This window comes from Tenrec ecaudatus, chromosome 1 (genome assembly GCF_050624435.1).
Source record: "Tenrec ecaudatus isolate mTenEca1 chromosome 1, mTenEca1.hap1, whole genome shotgun sequence".
NCBI lineage: Eukaryota > Metazoa > Chordata > Mammalia > Afrosoricida > Tenrecidae > Tenrec > Tenrec ecaudatus.
The window spans coordinates 59,103,856-59,115,372 of NC_134530.1; the positions used below are offsets into that span (position 1 = coordinate 59,103,856).

Here is an 11,517-nt window from a genome sequence, read left to right on the forward strand (position 1 = left end):
CACTGACCCATAGCAATTCTTGATTTTCAACAGCAAGTGCTTCAAATTCTCGTTTTTAGCAAGCAAGGTTGTGTCCTCTACATAGTACAGGTGGTTAGTAAGCCTTCCGCGAATCCTGATGCCAAGTTCTTCATATGGCCCTGCTTCTCTACTTGTTCGCTCACCATAGGATTGAATAAATATGGTGAGTAGAGACAACCTGATTTCTTTTCAACCTTGATTTTAAACCACTCACTATTGTCTTGTTCTGCTCATATGACTGCCTCCGGGTCCCTATAGAGGTGCCACATGATCACAATGTAGCATTCTGGAATTTCCATTCTTTTCCCTGCTATCCATAGTTTGTTCTGAACCATACAGCCAAATGCCTGACTAGTTACTGAAGCACAAGGGAACATCTTTCTGGTAGTCTCTGCTTGGAGCCAAGATCCATCTGACATCACCAATGATAGCCCTTGTTCCATGCCCTCTTCTGAATCCACCTTCAATTTTTGGCAGCTTCCTGCCAATGTACTGCTGCAACCATTGTTGAGAGAACTTCAGCCAAATGTTACTTGCTGGATCTTATGAAAAGAGGACAAGATTCTTGTCAAAATAGAACCTTTCCTTGGTGAATCTCCCCCAAAAGTATGGAAGACATTTTGAAGCTACATACATCTTTGTCAGTAAAATCAGCCAGTAGCCCACCAATGCACTCATTGACTGACATGCAGAAGAAGGACTGGCAGCTTACTATGAGGCTGTAGAAAGTATTTGAAATCATCTAACTTTTCCACCTGGGGCAGGAAGAGGAGTCATTGCTCTATTGTTTGAGTTCTCACCTCCTCCACCACCAAACACGACAAAAGGGAATAAACTATGGAGACACTGAAGGATGTAAAGAGTACAAAAGGGGAAAAATCAATATAAAATAGATTCCAAGAGAAAGCAAGAAGCTATCTGTTCCCACAGTCTCCATGTGCCAGCTCACTTTGTTTACTCCTTTCCCAGCCTTCGCTACATGGCGCTATTTCAAAATTTGCCCCTTCCCAAGTTTTAGTGTTTATTACAGATTTGAAACTTTTACAATTTTATCCTGGTTAAATCAGAACTGCAATACTTGTTTTTGTTTGTTTTAACTTTATTTGAGTATGGAGGACAGTGGGAGCCCCAAACCCATCTGCAGAGTATCTAGTTAGATGAAGCCTCTGACACATCCCTTCTAGCCACAGGCAAGGGACTAGAAGAGCTCTACTATCAGAGATTATTGCGAACTTTATTATGGTGGATTGAACATGATGTAATTTGGTCAGTTGACCTCTATCTTGACCCAACCTTAACTTACTCTAGGCTCCAGTATTTCTTGCTTGTTCCATGACAAAGTTTTCTTCCCTGGCTTTTAAGATATTGATGGAGGTCTTTTCTTTCTTACTTTGTATTTTTATCTCTATATTGTTATTTTACTCTTGCCATTTTATTTTGAGTTTTTATTGTTTTTGTTGGGTTTCCCAGTTTGTGAAGCACAGAAGGAGTAGATGCGTAGAGATAATAACTGATGCAATGGTTTATCAAGGATGAGCAGGTGGGAGATAGGAAGATTGAGGGGATTTGGAGAACAAAGAATGAATTTAGAAGGGGGAGGGATGACTAGAACTGATTGTGGTGATGTATATACAACTTATTTAATAACGATTTAACCATGGAAGTGTATGATATGTGAATACTATATCAACAAAACCACTAAAAATGTTGATATAATGCAAAAAACGTAGCCAATGTCATAGAACAATATATATAGAAGTTGTTTAATGGGAACCTAATTTGCTCTATAAACTATCACCAAAACACTCGTGCACACACACACACACACACACACACACTTTTACTTGCATGTGATATTGATAATGTTCCATTATTTCCACAGTGTTAGGTTGCTTCTCTTTGGAACAGGCACAAATATGGATTTCTTCCATCTGATTGGCTAGACTTCAAAATTTCTTGGCATAGACAAGTGAGTGCTTCCAGAGCCTCATTGGGTTGTTGAAACATTTCCGTCAATATTCTATTAATTCCTGGAACCTTGCTTTTAATAATGCCTTCAGTACAGCTTAGATGTCTTCCTTCAGCATTATTGGTTCTATGTCATGTGCTACCTCTTGAAACGGCTGACCGCCAACCAGTTCTAATTGGAACCATGACTCTGTATTCCTTCCATTGTCTTTTGATGCTTCCTCTATCATTTCATGTTTTGCCCATGGAATCCTTCAATATTGCAACTCAAGGCTTGAATTTTTCTTCAGTTCTTTTAGTTTAAGATATGCAAATGTGTTCTTCCTTTCTAACTCCAGGTCTTTGACATTTCATTTTAGTGCTTTGTTTTCTGGAAACTGCCTTTTGACATTTTCTTTTCAGCTCTTTGCCTTCATCGTTCCTTCCATTTGATTTAGTTACTTTATGCTCAACAGCAAATTTCAGACTCTCTTCTGACATCCACTTTGGTCTCTTCTTATTGCCTTTTTAATTATCTTTTTGCTTTCTTGGTATACTTGTTAGGTCTTCTGTCAGTATTCAATGCATCAATTCTGTTCTTGTAAGTCAGGTGAGATATACTCAAGGTCATATTTTGACTCTTGTGGACTTGTTTCGATTTTCTTCAACTTCAACCTGAACTTACATCTGAACAACTGTTCCACAGTTGGCCCCTGACTTCATGTTGACAGCTAACTCCAAGCTTCTCCATAATCTCTACCTCCAGCCGTAGTCCCTGTTATTCCTATGTATGCTGCCTAGCAAAGTCCATTCAAGTGTACAGTCACCATTTATATTGTTGAGAAAAGGTACAAAATTCTATCATGTGCTCTCCAGGTTTGTTTCTATTACCAAGGCCATATTGTCCAACTATTGTACCTTCCTCTTACAGGATTACTGTGAATTGAAATCAACTCAGTGGCAATGAGTTTGAAGTTTGGGAGTACATGCCTTTCGGTTTCCAACTTTCCTATTGCAGTCACCAATAATTATGAGCTAGGTCCTACTATTAATCCCATTTCTCAGACAAGCTTAGAGAAGTTAAATAACTTTCTCAGTGTTACACGTTAATAAATGATGAAACGGAGATTTAAATCCAAATCTCTCTAACTCTAAGTTCTACACTGTTAACCATCCTGTTATACTTCCTCCTTTATTCTAGCTGTTGATGGTTACATTTAGTGATGGATTATTATTGATATCCTTAAGTGAGTAGCACACTAACATGGCAATTGGGAACTATTCAATCATTAAATATATTTCTAAAGCAAAATCTCACTTCCTTTCACTCATTCTCACACTACTAAAATTTGATGTATACCCAAACCAATTATTTTTTAATATAAGGATATCTACCTTTAGTAGTCAGTATAATACTAGTAGCCAAAATTGATTGAACAATTACTGTATGCTTGTCATTATAGTAAGCATTTAATTATTAATTCCCACAAAAATGCTGAGATTGATAAAAATCTTTTCCACATTAAAAAATCCACCAACACTGAAATTTGAGCTAACAAAGAAATATGCTTTCTTACCTAGATTTCTGTTAAACCTTCATAATCAGTCATCACAAGTGCTTGCCTGCTTTCCAGTCTCTAGGCAGCAACCAAAATATTATATTTCTCAAAAGCAAATCTGATGATATATGAATGTCTCTTAAACCCTTCATTTGACTTCCCGCTTCCCTAGGAGAAAATGCAAACATCTAGACTCCTGAAGCATGTAGTGGTGATTCAGTAGTGGGATTCCCAGGTTTTATTCCAGGCCAAAGCACCTTATACACAGAGTATTATATAAGGGTGTACTCCCCAAAACAGAGCCCCCCAAAAGCTATTATTTAATTTTTTTTAACAAAACAAACTTATCACCTCCAAAATACTCTTCATTACACTTAACACATTTGCCAAATCTGTGATTCCATTCTTGGAAACATTTTTCAAATTCATCTGTTTGGATAGCTGGCAACACCTCCCTCGTTTTTTGTTTTTTTCTTCACCTCTTCTGCTTAGTCAAATCGCTGTCCTATCATGTCCCTGTGCATTCTCAGAAACAAAATGAAATCTCAGGGAGCAAGGTAAGGTGAGTCAGGTGTGTGAGGGCAAGAAAGGCAGGCTGTTTTTTGCCCAAACCTGGTGTACTGAGATGGCTGCGTGAGCAGGTGCATTGTTATGGTGGCAAAAACAGTCCCAAGTCTGCCACAGTCAGACCTTTTTGGTTGTTAAAATGCACAGAACCGAGCTCCAAGATAGTCCAGATAACGTCCCCATCTTTTCAACGGTCTGTCATTGGTCTTTGAGCACACGTGCATGAATTTTGTCGACATTTTCATCCGTTTGGGATGTTGACGGATGTCCAGAATGAGGTTTGCCATCAATTGACATTTCACCTTTTTTTTAAAAACAATTTATTAGGGGCTCATACAACTCTTATCACAGTCCATACATATACCTACATCAATTGTATAAAGCACATCTGTACATTCTTTGCCCTAATCATTTTCTTTTTTTTCTCCTCTTTTCTTTTTTTACATTTTATTAGGGACTCATACAACTCTTATCACAATCCATACATATACATACATCAATTGTATAAAGCACATCCATACATTCCCTGCCGCAATCATTCTCAAAGCATTTGCTCTCCACTTAAGCCCTTTGCATCAGGTCCTCTTTTATTTTCTTCCCCTCCCTCCCCGCTCCCCCCTCCCTCATGTGCCCTTGGTAATTTATACATCGTTATTTTGTCATATCTTGCCCTATCCGGAGTCTCCTCCCCCCCCCCCTTCTCTGCAGTCCATCTCCCAGGGAGGAGGTCACATGTGGATCCTCGTAATCAGTTCCCCCTTTCCAACCCACTCACCCTCCACTCTCCCAGCATCGCCCCTCACACCCTTGGTCCTGAAGGTATCATCCACCCTGGAATCCCTGTGCCTCCAGCCCTCATATGTACCAGTGTACAACCTCTGCCCTATCTAGCCCTGCAAGGTAGAATTCGGATCATGGTAGTTGGGGGAGGAAGCATCCAGGATCTGGGGGAAAGCTGTGTTCTTCATCGGTACTACCTCGCACCCTAATTAACCCATCTCCTCTCCTAAACCCCTCTATGAGGGGATCTCCATTGGCCGACACTTGGGCCTTGGGTCTCCACTCTGCACTTCCCCCTTCATTCAATATGGTGTGTGTGTATATATATATATATATATATATACATACACACATATATACATATATATACACACATACATATATATACACATACACACATATATCTCTTCTTTTTTTTTTTTTTGCATGATGCCTTATACCTGGTCCCTTGGGCACCTCGTGATCGCACTGGCCGGTGTGCTTCTTCCATGTGGGCTTTTTTGCTTCTGAGCTAGATGGCCATTTGTTTACCTTCAAGGCTTTAAGACCCCAGACACTATCTCTTTTGATAGCCGGGCACCATCAGCTTTCTTCACCACATTTGCTTATGCACCCATTTGTCTTCAGCGATCCTATCATGGAGGTGTGCAGCCAATGATATGCTTTTTTGTTCTTTGATGCCTGATAACTGATCCCTTCGGGGCCACGTGATCACACAGGCTGGTGTGTTCTTCCATGTGGACTTTGTTGCTTCTCAGCTAGATGGCCGCTTGTTTATCTTCAAGACTTTAAGACCCCAGTCACTATCTCTTTTGATAGCCGGACACCATCAGTTTTCTTCACCACCACATTTACTTGTTCACCCACTTTGGGTCCAGCAGTTGTGTCGGGAGAGTGAGCATCATAGAGTTCCAATTTAATAAAAGAAAGTATTCATGCATTGAGGGAGTGTTTGAGTAGAGGCCCAAGGTCCTTCCGCCACCTTAATACTTAACCTATAATTATAGACACATAGATCTATTTCCCCATCCTCCTATATATATTTGCATGTACATGTCTTTGTCTAGACCTCCATAAATGCCCTTTGACTCCTAGCTCTTTCCTCCATCTCCCTTGACCTTCCTCCTGCCCAACTACCATGCTTCGTCGCCACCTGGGCTAGAGTATACCTCTTCTCTAAGCAACCTTACCCTTGATCATTTCCCACCAGGCCTGCCACTCCCCCCTCTCTACCATTTGGGGTCCCATGTTGTTCCCTTGTCCCTGGGTTTGTTAACACCACTTCCTTACCCCCCTAACCCCCACCCCAAGTCCCCCCGGAACTGTCGGTCCCGTTGTTTTTCCACCAGATAGTTCATCCAGCCTGTCCTATTCAGACAGACCTACATTTCACCTTTTTTGAAATGAGAAAAATCACTCATACACTTGAGTTTTCCCTATAGTGCTGTCCTTGTAAGCTATGTTCAACACCACAGCAGTTTCTGTGGCATTTTCCCCAAGCAAACAAAATTTCACAAAAGCTGAGGTTTGAGTAAAACTGCTTTTACAAAAAGATTCACTATGACCAGAGAGAACCTTCCCAGGTATGACCAAGGTACTCTAACTCAGAGGAAATTACTTGATGCTTGCCTAGTAGGGAAAAATGTATACTACTCCACCCAGCACAATTCTGTTTTTTGGGGGTATCCTTTGGAATACTGTACTTTGTCTTTGAAAATTAGCTTATGGCAACCCTAGGGATCACAACAGTCTGATCGACAACTGATCGTGGGGGAACCTGGGGCAGGGCTGGATTTCCTTCTGTTGTACACTGGGGCATCATGGGAAGGGGACTGATTTTTAATAAACAGCTTCCCAAACCATTTCCTACCCCTGCCCACTCCCTTCCTCTCCAACCTCCCATCTCACTGACTTATCTTTTAGGGTTTACAATTCAACATTCTCTCAAGTGACTTAATCTGTTCCAGAACCCCCCTCTCCCCTACCCCTCCTCTTTTTTTTTTTTTGGCCAGCTCATATGCATCTTTCAGGACTTAGCTCAGGCATGCTTTATTCGGAAGGTTTTCTGTAACTCCAGACCAAATTGCTTCCCTTTACTAGCATCCTAGGATTTCAGGCTCACAATTCACTTCCCACTTTACTGGGATTGGTGTTGCTAGTGACCATGCAATCCGTTCCGGCTCTTGGTGAGCCTGTGTGTGCAGAGTAGAACTTTTCTATCGGGTTTTCATGGCCGTGGCCTGTCTTCTGAGGTGCCTCTGGAGGGGTTCAGACTGTCAGTATTTTGGCTCGTAATCCAGCACTTAGCAATTTCATCCATCATAGACTTCTTTTTTAGAGACTTGTTAAATTGTCCCCTCTAGACTCTACTATCGTGGAACCAATACCTGAGATTCTTTTTAAACATTGAATCCCTAGAGCCCAGTGCTCTAAAGAGACAGATGAATGAATCCATGAATTTTATCTTTTCTGAACCACTGAAGAATAGCTTGGTCACAAAATAACTAATTTCAGATATAAATACAATGCCATAGTTTGCGTGTGCATGAAATTAACATGCTGGATGGCATGTAGAACAATCATCACCTGCTAATACTCTGAATGTAGATGTCTATACAATGCAAACACTATAATTACAATCAATGAAAAGCATAATTATCCTCAGGTTGAGTTTTTACAAGGCCTAGAAGGGTACAAGATGGAAAGGATGTGGTTGATGAAATATATTGCTGATCCCTAATGAATGTTAATTGAACTGACTAAATTTACATCTTCAACTCTACCCCAGGGCTTGAAAATCTGTGTTGGTCAGCATGTGTAAATTTAGCTTCATAGTTCTTTCTTCCAACTTTCCAGAGGCTATTCAGCTTATTGCTCTATCAACTCTTATTTCTGTGGCTTCATATGCAAAATACAGACCTCAAATTGATCTGGGGGAGTGAAAAAAGGGGGTGTAGAAAGGAGGGCAGCTAAGCTCCCCAAATGCACACGCCTCTCAGTAAGGTTCTTACGTGGGCAGTAAAGATGCTGACCACTAGGTGTCTCAATGGCCAAGCCACTTCCTTAATCTCCTAAAAGCAGCTCCCTGGCAAGAACTCCACGCTCCATTCCTCTATTGTTACTGTGCCTTTAAACCTAACACTCTTGGAAGCGTTGGTTTCAATTCCTCAGCAACATTTCCAGAAAATCCTATCAGTATCTCCATCGCCTCTTTCAATAACAAAAACATCGGATTAATTGAAATGCCCCACCTCATGATTGCTTTCCTTTGTTTAACATGCTGACTCCTACATTTATTTAATTATTTCTCTATTTTACTGAGCGTCTTAGCCTAGAGTGATCAGGCTCTCCTACCCAATCTTGACCCTACTTCAATGTACAGAGCACTTCAACCCTTTCAGACTTCCTCTACAAAGGTACTTTAGTCTTTAAGCCACTCAACACTATTTAATTGAAGCTAAATTGAGCACTTGAACTGATTTTAAAGATTAAATAAGTTAGAACTTCAAAAAAAAATCAAGTGGAAGACGATTGCTCAGAGAAAGATACTTTTACACATGTCAGTTTTTACCATAAGGCAACATCAGAAATAAATAGGAAAACAAAAACCCCAAATGGCATTAGAATAACTGGCTTTTAAAAGAATATTATTAAATAAATTCCAGAGCAATTGATGAGATAACTATATTTTTACACTTGATCTTAACCAAAAGGCTGAGGAACAGTATATTTGTTTTAAGATCAAATCATACAAGAACAAGAAGAAGATAGAAGTGGAGATCACTTTTATCGGGAAGAGGAATCTTAGAATGGTAAAATGAATTACAAAATAAAATATAAGTACATTTCTCTGCATTCAGTTTAGAAATCACCATGTAAAAAATAATAACAAAAATTAAAATCAAAATGAAAATATAATTTTAAGGTAAAAAATGTTTTAATCATTTTATTGGGGACTTGTGCAACTCTTATCACAATCCATACATTCATCCATTGTGTCGAGCATATTTGTACATTTGTTGCCACCATCATTTTCAAAACATTTTCTTTCTATCAAGGTAAAATTTCTAAGTGGTTAGTATCTTTAAGAAATAGCTTTGGGAGAGCAAAAGCTTTGAAAATGATTAGGGCAAAGGATGTACAGATGTGCTCTACACAATTGATGTATGTATATGTATGGATTGTGATAAGAGTTGTATGAGTCACTAATAAAATGATTAAAAATTTAAATAAATAAAAATTAAAAAAAGAAAAGAAATAGCTTTGTTCCTTTTGCCTTGGAGCGAGCCTGGAAACAAGATGGGTCCCCAGCAGCTCTACTCGGCCGGGGTTCCCCTTCTTGTTGCATGTGCTCAAACCAGTGTCTGATCCAGAAATACGGCCTCAATGTGTGCTGTCAGTGTTACCGTCAGTACCCCAAGGACGTCGGCTTCATCAAGCTGGACTACGTGATCTCTTGATGGACAATCCAAGACTACAATCCCAAACAGTGCCAACTATTTGTACATAAAATTTTAAAAATTCAAGTCTGAAAAAAAGTAATAAAATACTGTATATATTATAAGAAAAATCACCAGGATCCCATTTAATAAGCAGTTAAGTTATGAACAAATATATAGCAAATACTAATCATCACTGATAATTACAGAGATGTAGATTGAAAAGAGGTGCCATTTTCCATTGCTAACAGAGATGGCAATGACCACTATTGAATTAAGCCATTTGGAAAATACGTTAATATGCTCTTTAGCAAACCCATTCTTTTTCTTTTTTTTAATAAAAAAATTTGTATTTACTTAGACGCATTCAGAATGTCAACAAAACAGTTGCAACTTTTTTTGTTTTTGCAATTATAGAGTGGTATTCAGTTAACAGAACAACAATTATTTCGTATAAGCTGCATCATAGACAACTGAAGACGGAAAAAAATGAAACAAAAAAGAACTACCATCCCCATATATAACTAATTTGTGCTGTGCACCACCAAGAACCAGTTTTAAATTTCCATGCCAATTTACAACCCCCGTACTGTACTAGGAGGCCAGGTTAGTGGCTATTGAAAAGGCCACCAGGACAGGGCTATCTAGAGACACATTCCGTAGTGTGTTAACTATACAAAAAAAAGACACTCTACAGTTTAAAAACAAATCTTCCACAGCCTTACATTTCAATTGTTTTTCTTTAAAAGGAGTCGTGTACAGGGGGGTTAAATGCTTTATAGACAAGAAAACAAAACTGCGCTAGAGCCAACTTATCATCATCTTCGTCTTTTTCCTCCCCCTCCTCCTTTGTCTTGCTTTTCTCGGCCTCGACGACCCCCCCTTTGGCAGCGTGGGGCTTCCCTTTAGGCCGGCACGCAGCGCTAAGCTTTTCATGTTTCTCCTTCAGCTCCGCGGCCCCAGTGTGACTCCACATCTCTCCCAACTCCTTCGCAACGTCCCGATGGACAGGCCGGGTGCTCGCCTTTGATTTGGGGGCGACACTCAGAGCAAAACAAGAAACAGGCCGAAGGAGGCCTCTTGGATGCACTGGGATCTCTGAATTTCTTTTTTGTGTCCCCTTTCGGAGGGGATGGACATAAGCTGTCATTTCGCTCTCGTCGCGGGCCTGGTCCGCTTGGCCGTGTCTTCAGATGCCCTGCTCTCTAGCAGACGTGCTCTGCCACCTCTCTGAGCACTCCTGAGAAACGCCGAGAAGCTGACACCGGGTGCAGCTTCGATGCTCCTCCCGGCAGGTCTGCACAACAAATGCACAGGATGACATTTGCCTCTCGGCTTCTCAGGACCGCCTTTGCCCATGTTGTTATGTTTTTATTTCGTCTGCGAGGCAGAGTCGCCCAGTGCCATCCAGCTCTGCCTGGCCCGGTGCTGTCTTTATGGAGCTCAAGGTACTGCAATGGCTGTCAAACCCATTCTTTTTCCATTTTACTCATTTATTCAATGAACAACTCTCCTTGTGCCTGCTAGGTACTGGAATCTAGTCAAAGTTCCCAGGAAAATACAAGGAAGACTTTATGTACAAATTGGCTCATCTTAACACGATCACTAACAGCTTCAAATTGAAAACTTCCTATACTGTCATCCACAGACATGATCAAACATCCAGCTTTTTTTCAGTATGATCTCAATTTATACCTGATATCTCTGTGTAATTATTAAATGGTGTCACTTATAAAAAATTATAAAACATTTCTTATACACAACCAAACACCTTGAAAGAATGAGGGCTCAGGGAACCACAAGATGGCCTGCCATCACATAGTCCCTGAAGAAAAGATTCTACTTTCTACGTCAGTGAGAAGCGACTAGCTACTGAAAAGCTCACGAACTGCCATCTACAGTGACACTATTGGTCTTTCCCGGCCAGAAAAAGAGAGAAAGATGAAAATCAGAAGACATGGAAACAACTGCTCAGTGGAGCAATGGACCACACAAACATCAGCCTCCACGACCCTGAGACTGGAAGAACTAACCGATGCTGGGCTACTTCTTCCAATTGCCATGTGGAACAGAAGGCGCCATCATTAGAGACCAGCCTTATTGGCCAGATAGTGACTGGTGGGACCCCCAAGACTCTGGGCCTGAGTCATCCCTTAGGTCTGGAACTGAACTCATCTGTTCAAATCTTCAACCATTTAAGATCA

The 11,517-nt window shown here is 40.4% G+C and overlaps 1 pseudogene; it reads right to left on the minus strand.

Moving 5' to 3' along the window:
* Positions 1–10,055: 10,055 nt before the first annotated feature.
* LOC142423663 (high mobility group protein B1 pseudogene) lies at positions 10,056–10,672 on the minus strand (annotated as a pseudogene).
* Between the last annotated feature and the right edge of the window lie 845 nt (positions 10,673–11,517).